The sequence below is a fragment of the Petromyzon marinus genome, unplaced genomic scaffold (genome assembly GCF_048934315.1).
Source record: "Petromyzon marinus isolate PM22_M1 ecotype Great Lakes invasive population unplaced genomic scaffold, UKy_Petmar_22M1.pri1.0 PM_G_Scaffold_163, whole genome shotgun sequence".
NCBI classification, from domain to species: Eukaryota; Metazoa; Chordata; class Hyperoartia; order Petromyzontiformes; family Petromyzontidae; genus Petromyzon; species Petromyzon marinus.
Genome location: NW_027422721.1, coordinates 100,001 through 105,000, shown reverse-complemented (window position 1 = coordinate 105,000; position 5,000 = coordinate 100,001). Strand labels below are relative to the sequence as shown.

The 5,000-nt window shown below is 41.1% G+C and overlaps 1 pseudogene; it reads right to left on the bottom strand.

Annotated features, from left to right (window-relative positions):
• LOC142910942 (28S ribosomal RNA) overlaps positions 1-5,000 on the bottom strand; it is a 10,545-nt pseudogene that overhangs the window by 2,225 nt on the left and 3,320 nt on the right.

The following is a 5,000-nucleotide window of genomic DNA, read 5'->3' as shown; positions in this document are numbered from 1 at the left end:
CAGAAAATAGTACGTTACTTCTTTGAAGGCAGAAAATAGTAAGGTAAAAATAAAGTCCTCTCTATGCTCTGAAGTAACATATATAAAAAAAACTAGCAATAAAAAAAATACCAAGTCTTCGTCTTGGAAAATAACAAAATCTAAAAGAAAAATCTTCTTTGTGGAAAATAGTAAAATAAAAAAACCAAGTCTTCACCTTGGAAAATAACAAAATCTAATCTAAAACATCTTAAATAAAGCTTGTCTGTAGTCTTCTTTGTAGGCAGAAAATAGTACGTTACAGGACTCTCGAACTGATGTATTCCAAAAATAAAGAATTAAAATAACAAAGTCTAATCTATATAAGCGCTCTTGATTAAAGCAGTGTAAAAAAAAAAAATAGCAATATAAAAAACCAAGTCTTCATCTTGGAAAATAACAAAATCTAAAAGAAAAGAAAAGTCTTCTTTGTGGAAAATAGTAAAATAAAAAAACCAAGACTTCACCTTGGAAAATAACAAAATCTAATCTAAAACATCTTAAATAAAGCTGACTTTGTAGGCAGAAAATAGGAAGTTACAGGACTCTCGAACTGATGTAGTCCAAAAATAAAGAATTAAAATAACAAAGACCAATCTATATAAGTGCTCTTGAATAGGCTTCGTGTAAAAAAAATAGCAATAAAAAAATACCAAGTCTTCGTCTTGGAAAATAACAAAATCTAAAAGAAAAGTCTTCTTTGTGGAAAATAGTAAAATAAAAAAACCAAGACTTCACCTTGGAAAATAACAAAATCTAATCTAAAACATCTTAAATAAAGCTGGTTTGTAGTCTTCTCTCGAACTGATGTAGTGCAAAAATAAAGAATTAAAATAACAAAGTCTAATCTATATAAGTGCTCTTGAATAAAGCTTCCTGTAAAAAAATAGCAAAAAAAATACCAAGTCTTCGTCTTGAAAAATAACAAAATCTAAAAGAAAAGAAAAGTCTTCTTTGTGGAAAATAGTAAAATAAAAAAACCAAGACTTCACCTTGGAAAATAACAAAATCTAATCTAAAACATCTTAAATAAAGCTTATTTGTAATCTTCTTTGTAGGCAGAAAATAGTAAGTTACAGGACTCTCGAACTGATGTAGTCCAAAAAATAAAGAATTAAAATAACAAAGTCTAATCTATATAAGTGCTCTTGAATAAGCTTCGTGTAAAAAAATAGCAATATAATAAAAATACCAAGTCTTCGTCTTGGAAAATAACAAAATCTAAAAGAAAGGTCTTCTTTATGGAAAATAGTCAAATAAGAATACCAAGACTTCACCTTGGAAAATAACAAAACCATCTTGAAAAAAGCTTATTTTTAATCTTCTTTGTAGGCAGAAAATAGTAAGGCGAAAATAAAGTCCCCTCTAAGCTCTAAAGTAACAAATACGACGTGTTAAAAAAAAACTAACAATAAAAAAAGAACCAAGACTTCGTCTTGGAAAATAACAATCTAAATTGTGGAAAATAGTAAAATGAAATAAAAACCGACTTCACCTTCGAAAATAACAAAATCAATCTAAAACAAATGACATCTTAAAACAAAACTATTATTTGTTTCGGAGGTTGTCTATGACTGTTCATAGACCGCATAATTTCCACAGAACATTCTCAGAATATCAAGAGAGAAAAGCAGCGTTCTGCGGGAAATCATCTTGGCCAGTGATGTCGTTCTGGGTTTGGTCAGGCCCAGGGAGGTAAGTACCTCGTTATTCTCAAGGGGCCACTTTCCTCTTGCCCCAACCGGGAATCCAAAGAATGTGACCTTGCTAGCCTTCGTCAGCACTTTGACTTGATCACCAAGAGGGGTATAGTACGAAACTTTGTGCGAGGCAGCATCTGACAAGGTATTCTTTGAAAGCTCAAAACGGACGGTGACATCGATCACAACCGCCTCCTCATCTTTTGCAAACACGAGGTCAGGCTTTCTCATCTCTCCCGTCTCGGATATGAACCGTGGCTCTTTGTATACAGACCAGCCCAATCTAGCCGCTTCGTCTGCCAGAATGTTACTGATCTTGTTATGTCGCGCAATTCTTGCTTTCTGTACTGCAGGACATTGACCGAGAATGTGCGAAACGGACTCGAGTCTGGCAGAGCATTTCCTGCAGGAACGTAAGGCCCCATCTCTGCCTCTGTTCAAGCTTTCTCTTGTTGGGTAAATATTTGCCCTTAGTTGTAGTGCTGCGATAAAAAAGCATTGTTTAAAGCCGCACCATGGCCTCAACCAAGCATTACTGATTCTATCATGCGCAAAGTTTACAATGCCCCTTCCTTGAACCGGCTTTTCGCACCATCTCTGAAATTCATGCTCCCTCCAATCGCAGGGTCTCGGATATACAGGTTCTTTTGACACCGAGTCCCTGAGAACGAATGTTGGGATTGCATCACTGTCACCCCCTGCTCGTACCCACAAATTACGGTATTCTTCCTCCATACCCTGCGAGGACACAATATTACGGGTGATAGCATCGGACGAGTTTGCTATACGTTGCAGCCTTCTAACTTGAACCGAAGGGATTGTTTTTTCCAGTTTCAAGATGGCAAGGCCTCCGTCTCGGGCTCTGGCATATAACAGTCCATCACAAGTTGAAGCGGGAAGGTGGAGCCATCCTTTTACCGCCTTTCTAATCTCTTGGTCCAACCCACGGAGAGTTGATTGCTTGCAGTCCGAGTGGTCTGCAGGATATAACAATCTGGGTAGGGCATAGGCATTGAGTAGTTCAACCTTCTGAGTTGGCTTCAGAGGCGCCTCATCGATTTTCGAGATCCATGTCTTTAGCTGACAATGTAGATCAGGCTGTATAGTGCCAGTCCAAGGGCCAATTTTCAGACCAAGGTATTTCGTTGATTCATCAGGTTGGATCATATGGACATCTTTATTTTTGATAGTCCATGGGTCGCAGTTGTTCACCGTATATGAATCTTTGGTTGGGCTTATCATGAAGCCCTGGCACTTTCTGGCCTGAACCTCCAATCCCGATAGCCCACAAAATGATTCCAAGATCGCTAGATTTTCGGCCATACCAACCCAAGATTCGCTCACCAACACCAAATCATCAGCAAACGCAAGAGCTGTCACGTGGTCGGTATCAATGGAGTACCCAACTCCGTGTGACTCTAGGGTGCATATCAAAGGGTCCATGGCAAGATTGAAGAGCAGGGGTGACATGGGGTCACCCTGTTTGACACCAACACGTATGCTAATTTCTCGAGTCGACTCGCCATTGCTTTTGAACGAGGTCGTACACCGATCGTAGGCGTTCTGGATGATGCCCACCACGTGTTCATCTACTTTCTTGTGCCTTAACACCCATAAAATATGAGCATGCGAAACCGAGTCAAAAGCTTTCGCTATGTCGATGAACATGACAGCCAACGGCCTGTGCAATTTCTTAGCGTGTCTCATAAGGTCCTGTAGCACCTTAAGATTTTCAGAGCAGCCAGATGCCGCTATAAAACCACGCTGCCTTGGGTTTAAGGGACAAGCACGAGCAAGACGTGCAGTCATTATTCTGGAAAATAATCTCAGAATCATTGAACCAATCGTTATTGGTCTCCAGTTCCCCAATTCTTTCAGCTTTTCATCGTCCATAACCTTAGGAATAAGAATCGTCCTATTCTTTTTCAACTCTTTGGGAATAATTCCTGTAATCATCCATGCATTAAATAGGGCTGTCAGTGTCCGACCCTCGGGGTCGGCAGCACAGATTGCAGCCCTTGTTAGGCCATCTGGCCCAGCTGCTGACGTTGGTTTAATGGCCCGTATGGCAGTCTGAACTTCCTCCACCGAAATTAGGGGCTCAAAGTATTCGTTATTTGCAACACCTGATGACTTAAATTGGCCCAGGCCATTGAATGGCAACACCTTCTCCCATTTTTCGCAGTAAAAACGATATACATCTGCGTTCGGGATTCGGCATTCATGACGTTCAGTGCCATCCAGGACTAAGGACGCAAGAAGAGAGCGGTTCTTAAAGAAGAGCTTCTGGTGCTTCATGAAGCTTCCTCGTTTTTCCGCTCTCTTCTTCATCCAAGATCGTGTGGGTAATATCCTGGGTTTAATAATGTCGTTCTCAGGTTTTGAACGTTTGCCTTTGTTTTTCACCAATCTCATCGGACAAAGCATCAATGCTGTGGCAGTTTCTACGAGGGCATCATGTTGGCCCTCGCCGTTAAGCCAAGCCTTTATTGCCTCCATTGCAGGCTTTTCCAGGGTCCCAGAATTCTCATTCGTAAGCCGCTCAGCTGCTTGAGCGAGTATGGATGAAGTCCCCGTTGTTACATTTGGTGGGGGAGACAATGTCTCAAGAGGCCTAGAAGAAAAATGTAAGCTGTCTGACATGGGGGCCCCTGTCTTTTTACTTAGGTCCCGTCTCTTGTCAGAGACTTGCTTGTTGGTCTTAGTCCCAAGCGCTTCAGCAATGATCTTATTGATATTCTTTTTCCCCTGAAACTGCAACTCTAGAAGGGCCAGCTGTTCTACTTCCTTCAAAGACCAGCAGCTACGGTGTACCCCTCTCTGCGAGGTACCCTTTATACCATCTTTAATCCTTTCCTCATTACGGGTGACTGGGTGAGCATGCCTCTTGTGCTGCGAAAGGCCACTTAGAGTCGCAAAGCGTGCCTGGCAACATTCACAGACCATTGGTAAGCTTTCCTCAGTTAACTTTATTCCCCCACATTTGGGGGCATGACAGGCAATCGATCGGTGGTTTGAGTTGGTTTTGTCACATTTAGCGCACTTAAACACCAGAGGAATGTCTCTGTGTTTGATGTTAAAATGTGCAACAAGTTCGGATGCTTTGCCCATGTGTTGTTTACAGATAACGCATATATACTCCAGACTAGGCAGTACAACCGTGATAGTTCCCTTGGTGTCAATGGGAAACTTTCCCAACACGGGTTCCTCAGCCGATATGTCGAGGAAGGACTCCTCCACATCCTCATCATCCTCTGTAAAGTCATCTGCAGAGTCATCCGA